Source organism: Lissotriton helveticus, chromosome 2_1 (assembly GCF_964261635.1).
Source record: "Lissotriton helveticus chromosome 2_1, aLisHel1.1, whole genome shotgun sequence".
Classification (NCBI taxonomy): Eukaryota; Metazoa; Chordata; class Amphibia; order Caudata; family Salamandridae; genus Lissotriton; species Lissotriton helveticus.
The window spans coordinates 1,713,616,118-1,713,631,774 of record NC_136059.1 but is presented as its reverse complement, the minus strand read 5'-3'; positions in this window follow the sequence as shown (position 1 = coordinate 1,713,631,774).

The following is a 15,657-nucleotide window of genomic DNA, read 5'->3' as shown; positions in this document are numbered from 1 at the left end:
TGAAAGAAACCACGTGATACTGAGCAAGATGGTTGTCAGATTTGAACCCAAGGAATCTCGTCATTCAGTCCCATAATGTCGCACTTCATTCAAAAAATCCATTTTTGTTGTTTGACAAACAAATAGTGGGATATGTCGCTGACATGGTGGGGAATGTAAGGTTGCTCGAGTACTACCCACTTCAACTCTTCAGGAGTATGTTTCATACTAAGGAAGTGATTGGTCAGGCGCGTTGCTTGTCGATTGCGCCTGATGGTGCTTTTAATGCTCGTTGATCCTCAGTTTGACCTTTCTTGTGGTCATACCGACGTAGCGGAGGGAACAGGGGCATGTTATCAGATAGATCACCCTTTCGCTATTACAGTTGGTGTGGTGTTTTAAAATCCATGGGCGCTCTGTGCCAATGTCCACGGTGAGGGTTTTTTCAGTCTGTGGGCATACAGAGTAACCGCCACAAGGGTAATGGCCCTGGACCGGTGGAAGGTTCCATAGCGTATTGGGAGATTCTTCAGGAGAAGAGCGAGGTCTAGTGTGTACTAGCTCATCGCGTAGATTGTGACTCCTCTTGAAGGCAAACATTGGAAATAGAATAGTCACTCTGGCCGTATTCAGAATCCGCCAATTTTTCCGGACTATCTTTTGTACCTGTGTAGACGCAGTGCTAAAAGTGGTGACAAAGTTCAGATTTTCCAGGGGAGGTTTAACAACTGGAGGGGCAAGCAATGCCTCTCGGGGATTGTTGAAAGCCCTCTTTCGTGCTCTACGTATCAGGGCATTAGGGTAGTTTCGGTCTCTTAGTTTGGTGCTCAGATCACGAGAGAGATCCTCAAAATCCCTAGTCTCAAAGCAGTTTCTACGGACCCTCAGAAATTGCCCAAAGGGCAAATTCTCACGAAGGGACCGTGGGTGATGACTGCTGAATTGAAGTAGAGAGTTCCTAGACATAGGTTTGCGGTAGAGTCTACTCGCCAAATGGCCATCCTTTGGAAAAATCAGTAAGTCTAAGAACAGGAGTTCAGTCTTGCTATGTTCAACCGTGAACTTTAGGAATTGGTTTTGAGCATTGAGCCAATTCAAAAAGGCAAATATAGATGTGGTGTCACCCCGCCAAACGACCAAGACGTCGTCAATGTATCTCTTCCACAGTATCGTCTGGTGGAAGAACGGATTACTGTGGTCGAGTACAGACTTGGTCTCAAAAAGGTGGACATAGAGGTTCGCCAAACTAGGGGCGAAAACACTCCCCATTGAGATACCAGATATCTGTAGGTATAGTGAATCCTCAAATTGAAAGAAGTTTTCCATCATGGCTACCCTGGCTAGTTCCATGATAAAGCTGATCGGCAGCCCACAGTACATTGGAAGGACCAACAAGAACTCCCCAACACTCGCAGCCGATGGAGCCAACAATAGTTACCCCAGGCAGTGGGGAGGACTTAGTGGTTAATCTCAGTTCACGGAGTTTGACCTCTATTGAGCACCAAGTCCTGAACAAAGGACTTGGATTTGTCCCTACGTATGGTGGTAATGCTTTCCAACTGCGCAGTGAAATTGAGAAGTTCTTTAGAAAGGTCCGCCTTCATTTTTTTTTTCTGACATTAAGAACGACCAGGAAGTCATTGAAAAAGAAACCAACACTGGTCTGAAACAAAAATCGACTTTCACTCCTCTACTACAGCAAGTACCTCCAATGGTTGCTGCGTTTGAGAAGGCTGTTATAGATGATATTGACTCTCTGACTTTATCAAATCAAGATACCTACCAAAATCTGTCAAAGACCGAGAGAACGGCGGTGGACACCAAGATTACTATAAAACCTGCCGATAATGGCGGTGCCGTAGTGATTCTCGACACCACCTCTTACAGAACAGAATGCTTAAGACAATTGGGAGATTCTAAATCTTACACCCTACTTTCAGTGGATCCAACTGCAAGACTATCTTTGGAAATTAAGACCTTGGTAGAAGAAGCGGAGGGCTGGATAACACCTCAAGAGGCCCGGTTCCTGGTAACCATTCATCCAGTGACCCCATATTTCTATGCCCACCCAAAATGCATAAACCAGCTAGACCACCTCTTGGTCGACCTATAATCTCTGGTATTGGATCACTTTTGGAGCCTCTCTCCACTTTTGTGGATGTGGATGTGTTTCTGAGGCCGTTGGTACAACAAATGCCTACCTACTTACAGGACACAAAGGACGTCCTCCGTCTTCTACCCGAGGTTGAATTCAACATTGAGACTGACATCCTTGTCAGCTTCGATGTTGAATCTCTCTATACCTGTATCCCACAGGAGGAGACTTTACTGGCAGTGGGTAGTCTACTGGAAGCCCAAGAACATAATAGTATCACACCGATCAGCTTTATCATGGAACTAGCCAGGATAGCCATGATGGAAAACTTCTTTCAATTTGAGGATTCACTATACCTACAGATTACTGGTACCTCAATGGGGAGTGTTTTTGCCCCTAGTTGGGCGAACCACTATGTCCACCTTTTTGAAACCAAGTCTGTACTCGACCACAGTAATCCGTTCTTCCACTAGACGATACTGTGGAAGAGATACATTGACGACGTCTTGGTCGTTTGGCGGGGTGACACCACATCTATATTTGCCTTTCTGAATTGGCTCAATGCTCCAAACCAATTCCTAAAGTTCACGGTTGAACATAGCAAGACTGAACTCCCGTTCTTAGACTTACTGATTTTTCCAAAGGATGGCCATTTGGCGAGTAGACTCTACCGCAAACCTATGTCTAGGAACTCTCTACTTCAATTCAGCAGCCATCACCCACGGTCCCTTCGTGAGAATTTGCCCTTTGGGCAATTTCTGAGGGTCCGTAGAAACTGCTCTGAGACTAGGGATTTTGAGGATCTCTCTCCTGATCTGAGCACCAAACTAAGAGACCGAAACTACCCTAATGCCCTGATACGTAGAGCACGAAAGAGGGCTTTCAGCAATTAGCCAAGAGGCATTGCTTGACCCTCAAGTTGTTAAACCTCCCCTGGAAAATCTGACCTTTGTCACCACTTTTAGCACTGCATCTACACAGGTACAAAAGATAGTCCGGAAAAGTTGGCGGATTCTGAATACGGCCGGAGTGACAATTCCATTTCCAATGTTTGCCTTCAAGAGGAGTCACAATCTACGCGATGAGCTAGTACACACTAGACCTCGCTCTTCTCCTGAAGAATCTCCCAATACACTATGGAACCTTCCACCGGTCCAGGGCCATTACCCTTGTGGTGGTTGCTCTGTATGCCCACAGACTGAAAAAACCCTCACCGTAGACATTGGCTCAGAGCGCCCATGGATTTTAAAACACCACACCAACTGTAATAGCGAAAGGGTGATCTATCTGATAACATGCCCCTGTTCCCTCCGCTACATCGGTATGACCACTAGAAAGGTCAAACTGAGGATCAACGAGCATAAAAGCACCATCAGGTGCAATCGACAAGCAACGCACCTGACCAATCACTTCCTTAGTATGAAACATACTCCTGAAGAGTTGAAGTGGGCAGTACTCGAGCAACCTTACATTCCCCACCATGTCAGCGACATATCCCACTATTTGTTTGTCAAAGAACAAAAATGGATTTTTAGAATGAAGTATGACATTATGGGACTGAATGACGAGATTCCTTGGGTTCAAATCTGACAACCATCTTGCTCAGTATCACGTGGTTTCTTTCGAATACATGTTCATACGTCTGGATTATTATCTACACGATCTTTTGAGCATTGTACTTGTTTATGACTCTACTAATGTCAGCGGTCGCCACTGCTAGGCACATATTGGGCGGAGCATTTTCCTTGATCCAACCCATTTTTTCCTATATTTCAGCTTGAGGCCGACACCACGTCCACTGAACATAAGGTGTAGGCATGCCTCCAGTTGGCTGTTTTATAAATTCTATACTGCAACTGATAGACATCTTCATAGACTATTCGATCTATTAGGCGTGTTATGTTACGTCTTCACCACCCTTCCCTTGGTGGTTGTTCTGGGTGTTTTGTCTGATAATATTGACGTATTATACCCATATTAGATACTTAGAATTGACTGGGTATTCTCTGATACGTCTCTATTCTTCTTAAATTCGGTGTTTCTTCGGGTCCGCCTTTCTAACATCCGGCGTACTACACCCTTAAGAAACACCAAGAAGACTGATACAAAATACACTCCCTTAAATACACTTTTAGAACTCTTCCACCTAAAATCAGCTTTGGAGTTACAGCAGTTACTTGATTTCAGTGTGAAGATAGTGTAGTGACACTATTTTTAAACCCTTTCGAGCTCATTTGTCAATGACAGAGCGAGGCCGATTTTGTTGACTCGGCCCCTATCTGTTGTTGTTTACGGGCATCAACTGAGCCCAGATTGGTTATTTGCCGACCCAACCACCGTAGCGATAAGAACATTTTTTTTTTTGGGCTACAACTTATTGTGTGGGCACAAGCTTGGCCCTGATTGGCCGATTGTTTATCCAATCAGCGTAGCGTTTTTTAATTTTTGCCCAATAACAAACAAGCACGGGTTTATCTAAATATTTGTACATCATTGCGGGCGTCCATAGTCTTCTCTCTGGTCCGCTCGCATTGAGACGGGCACGTATTACAATCCCTGAGAGAACACGGGAGGGCCAGCACGGCTGCTTCCGTTACGGTCCGCACGCAACGGATTTAAGCTGCTGTCCCTGTCCGTCAGGTTACCTTCCCCTCAGCTCAGAGGGGCTTGGAGGTACCGACGGACAGGTGAGTACAGCGGTTTGTAGACTCTTGAGGCTAGTTTCTCTAGGCTAGATTCTCGGATGTTTGCTCACTTTGAGCAATATTGCTAGGGGTTCTCTCCACTGGACATCGTCTTACCGCACTCCATCGTATTTTTCTAAACGTATTTTTGACATGTTTCAAAAGGGCTTAATGAGTGCTTGTGGGGTTAGAACAACCTAGATTCAAAGGTTTTTTCAACCAAATACTGGCTTTCTAACTTTGCACTCGGTTCTACAAATATGCACTTCCTTCTTTTTTTCTACCAATAGTAGGTGTGTTATAATGTTGATATGAGTGCATAGCATACCTCCTTAATATTATCCGAAAATGCAAACAGCTATGTGTAGTGGCCATAATGCCACTTGTTAATCTTACACATACTATTGCATTTTTTAATCGACGTTATTTTCATTGTAATATCTTCCATCATCAGCTGGCCAGGTTAGCTGAGTACCGTTGTCTTTTTCATGCCCACTGCTCTACACCAAGGGATGTTATGAATTGGAACTAATACCAGATAAGTGATTCCTAAGGTATTCCTTTTCCATTTCTTCAGAGCGGGGCCTCATTACCTGAGCGAGCGCCAGGCGAGGTGAGGCCACTCCCAAGCAGATTTTGGGTGAGTGATTAATTAAGCAAAATAATGAAGGAGCAATGTCTCGTTGGATGATTTATGTCTGATTGCATTTTGCGACTTTCATCTGTTATACTGTGTGTCTGTATACACTGTTTTTTCTAGGAGAGGTGATTCTACATCCATTACCTTCGAAGCTACCACTCACTAACCTGTCAGATGGTAGGCTATTCATGCATGGTATGTTATTCTCACTACACATTTTTGGTTATAGTTGCAGTAGTGTTGTTATCATAGGTCCTGAAGAAAGCCACTCCCGGCTGAAACATGTTGACCAGTTAACTTACCATCTGGATAGAAGTATTTGCTGAAACTCTATCCACACTCTGTTTTTTAACCTTGTCATCATGGTGACCACCAGAATAAAAGTTACCCTTTGGCACCATGTTAGTCAATTTTAATACACTACTTTTTCACTAACACACATTTCCCGAGCACTGCAACCTGTCTACCCTCAGCTATTTACACTATCATTTCTTTTTTTGCCTCTTTTTCCATCACCGGTAGATCCGTTACTAGTACCTACTCACAATAACAACAGTGAGTAACCTAGTGGATACCAGTTCTGATTAAAAAAATCCCAGATGATGAAGCTCCGCCAATGGGTGGGCTGATGGGTTTTCTTATCTTCTCTTAGTACTCTTCAGTCTATACACATACACACACTATTTAGGAGAAAGCAGACACTCTCAGTTCCACTTAGACCATTAGCACCCCTTTGTGTGTTTCTTACTAGTTAGATTTGGGGATAGGGTGCTTTACGGTCGGTAAACTTGTTTCCCCTTTAGACCCTCCTTTAACCTTGTGTTTTTTGTCATTAGAACACGTATACAACTAGGCAAAGTAATCAACATTATGATCAAACTGTTTCCAATGAAAAGCCAGACCATGGTAAATAATAAATCTGTCTAAGCCTACCCTGCGTGATCTCTGAGATTAGCAATGGACCCTATACCTGGTATTTGTAGTTAGGTGGTCAGCATCAGCTTAGGTGTAAAGGACAGGTCTTGGTTTATATGACAAGAAATGCCATGTTGAAAAACAGCAGCTGTGCCTTTGTGTTGTGTCTAAATGTTAAGAGATGTTGCTGACCGAGCACTGAAAAACAGGGCCCCATGTTGTTTGACCTTGTACCACATTTTCACACTAAATCCCAAGAAGAAGAACTGAATAATAATAACATGTGCAGCCTATTCCCAAAATAATGTCATGGCACAAAATAAATGTGTTATGTGGTCATCCAAAGCAAAGGTGGCCTAAAATGTGTGGTGGGGCTAACATAAGGGAGAACCACAGTGGGCTCAGAAGGGAACTTACTACAAAATATTTTGCTGCTTTAAGTAGATTTCAAACTAAAAGTGATTCTGACCTTATGGTGGAAATAGAAACAGCATTGAAAGGAAAAATCCCCCAAAAGGTTTCTTTTTTAAATAGTCTTATAGCATCATCAAAGGCAATGTTCCAATACCTTTTGTATCTGGGATTGGGAATAGGCCTATATTTAATTAAAGAGCTAGTTTAGATTAAGTTAGTGCAGTTTAAAATGTGATAGCTTTAGCTCATGCTAGCATCAGTGCTTCTGTGTCAATACTAGAGCAATAATAGCGGTGGCCATATTTACCAAAGGAATATGAAGAGCTACATACAGCAGTGTAACATTTGTCAGCAAATAAAACAGTCAATTGTTGTAAGACCAGCACTTAATTTCTTCACAATGTCCAACAGACCATATGGAGTTGTCTTAATTGACAATATTAGACCACTACAGGTCATTAAATGCTTTGAGAACATATCAATTGCGGCCAATTCCTGCTCTAGATTCCTTTATGTGGTGATACAGAAGACTGCCACTGCTGAAGCATTCAAAAGGCTTGCCTTGTAGCAAGGGGACAGTTCATACATTTAATTCAGACAATCGTCCTATTTTTGCCACTATGGCATTTACAGATGCTATATCTGCTCTGTGGGTACAACTGCTGTGTCACCAGCTATATACTTGGTACCAAGTACATCCATTAATGATCCAGATGGGTTTCAAGCATCATATTCAACAAGTGAACCTGCTTCTGCCATCTCAGTGATTGCTAATTTCATGATAGTAACACCAATATAATTTACATCAATTTAAATTATAACAGTGCAAGAAATTGTGTTGCCTGGAAAAGAGTCTGATCCAGATCATGAGATTGTAGAAGCTCTCTATTTGTATCCTCAAAAAGAAGGAGATATTACACTCTCTCCAGTTAGTCAATGCTATAGAGGGCTCCTTGCCTATTGCTAGTTCTATATTTGTTCCATTCAGGTAAATTCTGAAATACTATTACTACATTACAATTATGTTTAATGCTTTGTTCATTATTGTTGTTATTGCCACTGTTTTGTTCATTGTTCTAATTACAACTGTAGCCAGTATATGTACTAGGACAGGATGGTGATTTAAATGAAATCATAAAACATATTCTTAGTGTGAATTCTTGAAAGTGTGTATTCATCACAAAAAAAATTCTGAAAATATTTTAAAAAACAATTATTCCTAAGAATCATGCAATACTGACCATTTCCCAGAACACACCATCCTCAAGTAGGCCGAGATATACTAAGTTCTCTCATTGGTATTCTCCCCCACCGTGATGCAAATCTTGCATTGCATTGGTTTGCATTTTGCAGATTTTAATGTATGCAAGGTGGGTGTTCTCAAACAAATCCTAATACAATGATTACGCAGTGGTATTTTCAAAGCACAGATTGTGTCATTCAGACTCACACAGTGTATCGCAATGCTTATAGTGTATCAGAATACTACACATGGTTTTCTCAAGCACAAGAAGTCATGCAAACATCCCTATTTAAGAAATGTCCATGCACCAATCATTTCTCACCACTTCTTAGCCATGGAGGTCATTTTTATGGGAGTGGGGCATTGTCTGTGTTCTCTACAGTGAACGAGAAAGGAGCCGATATTTCACAGAAGGCTCAGCCTTACTGATCTGAGGGAGCAGGAGGTGAGCCAGTTAAATAGATAAACAGTGACAGCATCTTGCAGTTACAGCAGAAGATTTCTCCAAGTCTGCAACCATGAACAGCTCAGCCCCATACCATCCTACCACATGTTAAGTTGATGGCAGTACCACATATGTTGGCAACAGGATTATTAGAGAGCACTTCAGCTAGGTTTGCAGGTATTTTTATTTCAACCAGTTATACTTGATGCCATCATATGGCTCATGTTAGACCTGGCATCTTTGGCGTGGTTTCCCCTATTTTTTTGCCTCTACCTCCTGTATTTTTGATGCTGTGCTGGATTTAGTTTTTGCTGGTTTAGATGCTTTGGACACTCTGCCACTGCTGATCAGTGCCAGAGTGTAAGTGCTCCCTATGTAAATTGTTATTCTGATTGGATATACATGTTTGGCATATTTGTATCACCATGAAGTCCTTAGTAAAGTGCACTGGGTGTGCCAGGGCTGGTGATGACAAATGCTACTAGTGGGCCTGCAGCACTGATTGTGCCACCCACAGGAGTAGCCCTAAAATAGTGTCTAAGGCCTGCCACTGCAGTGCCTGTGTGCAGTTTAGAACTGCCATGTCCTCCTGGTCAGTGTCCCCACTGACCAGGCCTATCCCTTCCCTTTTTGTGCACATCAGTCACCCCTATGGAAAGCCCAAGGTACCCCCCTGGGCAGGGTGCAGTGTATGTAAAAGGTAGAGCATGTACTAGTGCAGGTAACATGCTCTGATAGTGAATGGCAGCCATTTTCGTTTTTCACTATTGCAAGGCTATCTTTCTCTATAGATTAACATGGGGGATGCTGGCTACAGTGGTTAACAGCACTTCTTCCCATAGGAACAAGATAGGACATAAGTATCTAGTATCCCTGAACTCAGAATTTAATAACACATCTTTTAGGAAAGGTTGTTTTTAAATCCTTTTAGAAAGTTGCTGTTCTCTTGTCTGACCCTTCTGTGGGCCTTGGTCTGCTTGTGTATTGACTGTCTGGTTTGAGAGTGACAGGGGCTGGGGATTCCCCAGGAGGCTGGCTGAGTCAGCCCTAGGCTGAATGACTGCATTTGCAACTGGAGTTAGCACCTGGGCCTGAATAGGGCTGTGCCTGCCTTCCACAATGCTGGCTCCACCTCCTGCTGGGCAGCTGACGACCCTGCCCCTCACTCTGAAAGGAAGGAAGAAGACAGCAAAACAAAGTACTCAGGAAACACCCAGAGAAGGGGTATAAGTACAGGACCCCTACCAACAGAAAATTAGATCATCCTGGAATCAAGAAGGAACCTCTTCCAAGGAGAAAGCTGAAATTGAAGAAGGAAGACTGTCCTGCTGTTGCTCTGCTGGACTGACCTGTTGCTTTGCTGCCAAGGAGAGGGGAAGGACTTTGCTGCTGAGCTGTGTCCCCTGTCTTGAAGGAATCTCCAAGGGCCTGAGTAGAGCTGGCTCCCTGTTCTGAAGTCCCAGGAACAAAAGGACTTCACCCCCAGCTTCCCTGAACTCTGCTGAGAGAGTTCTGTCCTTCCTAGAGTGCTTGATCCAGTTGTGGGGCTTCTGGAAGTTGTACCTGTGCTGGGAAGCTTGAAACTAAGCCTGAGAGACTTTTGAAACTGAAAAGTGTCGCATCGCTCGCTTGCGGAGCGCATCCCCGACAGTGCGAGAAGTTTCCCGCCGCTACGGAGGTCGAGATCGTCGCAGCGCCTGATGCCGCTGCCAGAGACGTCGCATCCTTCGTTTGCGGGACGCACCAGACCGGTGCGGGAAAATCGAACATCGCTGCGAGTGTCGTCGCAGAGCCTGTCGTCGCTGGGTGAAATTGCCGCACCGCTTGCTTGCGGACCGCATCACGTCGCTGCGAGCATCGTCGCAGAACCATCGCATCGAGGAGCTGCGAGAGAGAGGATCACCGCTGGACCGCGCATCGTCGCCCCGGAGATCGTCGCAGCCCCTACGAGATTGTCGCATCGTGCCTTTGCGAGAACAAACTTTCTACGGAACCTACGCACCGGTATCCATACAAGTGGCCTTCCTCCCCATACAGACCGGATTCGTCGCAACCCGCCCGCTGCTGCAACGGGGCTGTCGCATCGCCTCCCCAGGGTCTCAGGAGCAATGCATCGCTTGTTTTCCACCGCACCAGCTTCTGCTTTTGGAACTTTGTTGCAACTAAAAGGTACTGTGAGTAAACGTGACGCAACTGTGAACTTTTCACGCATCAGTAGAGAATTCTATCGCAACGTAGAAAATTCTATCGCAACCTAAAGAATTTTAACGCAACCTTAAGAACTCTTTTTGAAACCATATTCTTGAACTGTGTATGTTGGATTTTTGTCGTTTTGGTCTTGTGTAGTTTAGATTAAATATCTTTATTTTTCTAAACTGTTGTGGAGTCAGTTTGTGGTGTTTTCACTGTGTTACTGTGAGTGTTGGTACAAATACTTTACGCATTGCCTCTGGTTAGCCTAGACTGCTCGTGCCAAGCTACCTAGAGGGTGAGCGGGGGTTATCTCAGAGGGTTATCTCCTTGCCCTGACTAGAAGCAAGGGTCCCTATTTGGACAGTGGTACCTACCTCTGCCAACTAGAGACCCCAGATTTAACAGCTCACAAGAGTATATTCATTTTCCCAAATCAAGGCAAGGTCAAATTAACACCAAACAAGGATTTCTTTTAAATTGGTGGGTTCCACACATTTTTGGAGTAATTGACTGCATCCATGTGCATTTGGTGCCACCTGCAGATACAGCACACATTTACTGCAATCATAAACACAACTATTCAATTACTATTCAAGCAATTGATAACAAATGTTGAAGCTAAACATCCAAGAAGTAAACATGATTCATACAGTTTTCAATACTGCTTGATAAATCAGTATTTCTTGGATGGACTCAATGGAAACTCACTCCTGATGGGTATACTGATTATTTGTCATAAATTAATAAATATAATAATTACATTAGTTTTTACATTACTTACGACATATTATGATTTAGCTTATTTAATCAGTAGCTATTTTTGTTATATAAATTATGGTGTTTTTTTTCCGTACAGTAAATAGCCTAAAGCAAATTTGTTGTGTAGAGATGTGTGACATGTAGAGTACACAAATGCACCATACTTACACATATATTTGGCACTTTAGCGTCTTTTTGCAGAGTGCCACTGTGTGCTATGGCTTGCCAACACAGCCACCCTTGTGTCCTGCTGCAAAGGTGCCTGTGTTACGTGTATAGATTTTTTGGGTCAGGCAGTGATATCGTCCTACACCCAATAAAATCTAAAAAATATATTTTGATTTTCTTTGTGTACTGCAGAATAATGTTTATATATTTCTTTTCCTTTGTGTGTGTATCTGTGTTATGCACACAATTTAGACGAGATCAGAGGTTTACATCCTTATTTTAGTTTGAATTGTGTCACTTTTGGATACACTGTAATGTCCATGCTCCACCCACGGAAAGCATCCTAATAACAAATGTCATCCCACACACTGCCAACTGCTCTGTTGCATTACATTTGTTTACAAAGGCATGCTAGCCATAGCATGCCACTGTGCCTTGTCTGGCCGGGTCGCCCCCACGCTGCTCCTGCTACTGCCTGCTACTGCCTGCCTGCCGTGCTGTTTGCCGCTGCAGGCGACCCAGCCGCCGCTGAGCCGCCCGCACTCGCCTTTCCCGCCGCAGCCTACCTGCGGCCCCGCCCCCCGCCAGCCTATTGGCCCCCCCCCCGCTCCCGCCACCCAGCGGACCCTCCCTCCCGGCTCCCTTCTTAAGGGGACACCTTTCCTGCCTTCAGGAGGGACCACTGTGCCTTGTCTGGCCGGGTCGCCCCCACGCTCCTCCTGCTACTGCCTGCTACTGCCTGCCTGCCGTGCTGTTTGCCGCTTCAGGTGACCCAGCCGCTGCTGAGCCGCCCGCACTCGCCTTTGCCGCCGCTGCCTACCTGCGACCCTGCCCCCCACCAGCCAATTGGCCCCCCCGCTCCCACCACCCAGCGGACCCTCCCTCCCGGCTCCCTTCTTATGACGCCCCACGCACGCGCAGCGTTGACGCGCAGCAGGCGCGCCGATTGTGCGCCAAAGGCAAGCCCGTCTGCGCCCGTCCACGCCTGGCCCGCGCCCAGCACCAGGGCCCCTGGTCCCCACCGCCGATGCAAGACCACACGACAGACCTACGACGACGCCACTCTCAACGCACTCAATGCCGGCCGGAACCCTGCCTGCTACCGAGCCACCCCGAGACGCACTCACGGACCCTTCGCCTGCCAAGCCTGCCGATTCACCTGCTACCGGACCTGCACTGCCCCGCCAAGTCCAGCACCAGCAGCAACCACCTGAAGTGCATCCTGCTCAACATCCGCTCCGTCCACAGGCACGCCGTGGAACTCTGGGACCTGCTCGACGCAACAGCACCGGATGTCGCCTTCCTCACCGAAACCTGGATGAACGCCTCCTCAGCGCCCGACATCGCCATAGCCATCCCGGACGGATACAAGATCATCCGGAAGGATCGCGTCAACCAGACGGGAGGAGGCATCGCCATCGCACACAAGAACCCCATCCACATCTCGACTAACTCCGCCGAAACCTACACCGCCGCCGAACACCTGCACTTCCAGATACACACTGACCCCAAGACCACCCTCCGAGGCACCCTCATCTACAGACCACCGGGACCACGCACACAATTCAGCGAAGACATCGCAGACTTCATCAGCCCGCACGCCCTTCCCTCCGCCGACTACATCCTCCTAGGGGACCTCAACTTCCACCTGGAGAACAACAACGACAGAAACACCACCGCCCTGCTGGACAACCTCGCCAACCTCGGACTCAAGCAACTGGTGAACACCCCCACCCACTATGCCGGCCACACGCTTGACCCCGTCTTCTCATCCAGCAAGCATATCTCCTTCAGCCACGCCACTGGACTCCACTGGACTGACCACAGCTGCGTCCACTTCAGCTTCAGAAGAACTATGACACACCACCACCCGCAACAGGTCTCCTGCCGAAGCTGGAGCAAGATTACCGCCGAGCAGCTCACCGCCTCCCTCAGCCAGAACACTCCCACCAGCACAACAGACCCAAACGAAGCAGCCAGCAACCTCACCGAGTGGCTGACCGCATGCGCCGATGACCTCGCACCACTAAAGAACCCTCCCAGCAGACCCGGCAGCAAGAAAACCCCCTGGTTCACCGAAGAACTCAAGGAATCCAAGAAGAACTGCCACACCCTTGAGAAAGCCTGGCGGCTCGACCAGACCACAGACAACAGGACCGCCCTCAAGCACGCCACCCGCAAACACCATCAGCTGATCCGCGCCACCAAGAAGACGGCACTCAAGGAACGAGTGGACAACAACGCCCACGACAGCAAGCAACTCTTCAGCATCGTCAAAGAGTTCTCCAGCGCCGGAAACAACGACATCACTCCCTCGCAAGACCTCTGCAACTCACTCGCCTCGTTCTTCCACCGCAAGATCGCCGACATACACAACAGCTTTGACGCACAGACCACGCACCCTACCACCGAACCAACGCCCGCCACCACCACCCTCTGCAACTGGACCCCGATCAACACCGAAGACACCACCCGCACGATGAACTCCATCCACTCCGGATCACCAACCGACCCGTGTCCACACCACGTCTTCAACAAAGCCGACGCCATCATCGCACCCCATCTCCGAGACACCATCAACTCCTCCTTTTACACCGCCACCTTCCCAGAGAGCTGGAAGCACGCCGAGCTGACCGCCCTCCTGAAGAAACCAACTGCGGACCCCTCAGACCTCAAGAACTACCGTCCCATCTCGCTCGAGAAGATCGTCAACAAACAGCTTGCCGCCTTCCTCGAGACAAACAGATCCCTCGACGCCTCGCAGTCTGGGTTTCGGGCCAACCACAGCACCGAGACCGCCCTAATCGCAGCCACCGACGACATCAGAACCATGATCGACAACGGGGAAACAGCGGCCCTCATCCTCCCGGACCTCTCTGCGGCGTTCGACACTGTCTGCCACCACACCCTAGTGAAGCGCCTCAGCAACATCGGAATCCGAGAGAAAGCGCTGGAGTGGATCATCTCGTTCCTCACCGGAAGAACCCAGAGAGTCCGCCTCCCTCCGTTCAGATCCGAGGCCACCGAAGTCATCTGCGGCTTACCACAAGGATCTTCACTCAGTCCAACCCTCTTCAACGTCTACATGAGCCCCCTCGCAGCCATCGCACGCCAACACTTCTGATACTCCTTATTTGATAGTTCTCATAGATTTGTACTCTAGGTAGATAGAGGTATGTGCAGTTAGAGACATTTCTTCTGACTCCATTATTAAGTTTTTGGAGGATGTTTTCAAGAGGAAAAGTTTTCCTAAAAGTATATTGTCTGACAATGGACCACTATTTTGTTCTAGTTTGTTTGTTTCAAAGTTTTTTAAATAAATGTGGAATTGTTCATAAAAGGTGTTCTTTATACCATCCTGAGTCTAATGGTGCTGTTGAAAGGGATAACAAGACTCTGAAGGAATGTATACAGCTTGCCAGGGTTAATGGGTTGAATTGGAAGGTGGCTCTTCAAGACAGAATTAATGCATATCGATGTTCTCCGCATTCCACAACAGGAAGATCCCCATTTGAGTTGATTAAGGGAAGGGTTCCTAATACCTTGTGGTGTCCTGGATGGATGAAGTGGAATAAAGGTTTGGTTGATAATACTGTAGGAAAATGGAGAGAACGAGAGTTGCGTAAACAATGGTGTAGGAAAAGGTATTTTGATGAGAAGAAATGTGTGCAATTTCAAGTGGTTAATGTAGGAGATTTAGTTAAAATAAAAGCACCTGTTGGTTGTAAACCTTGGTCTAAATATACCAATGTTAGATCTGTTATAAAAGTTTTTAGAAATGCAGTAAAAACACAAGATGGGAGAATTTGGAACACAAGTCGTGTAGTTGTTGTTAAACCTAAAAGCTCTTGTCTAGATGATGTTGATGTTGATAACAATTTATTCAATTCTAGTAACTTCTCCACCGATGGTTCCAAGTCCTTATTTAATGGGGCCAAAAGAAGCCAAAGAACACGTAGGGCTCCAGTGTACCTGAAAGATTATGTATGATATTTTATTTGCTTTAAGTTTATTCTTACTCTCTGTTAAGTTCTTTAAGTTTTTTAAATAATGTTCATTGTGTTTTCATTTTGTTTGTGCTTTGTAAAGAAGGAAGATATGTAATGATCTGTGTCATGCATA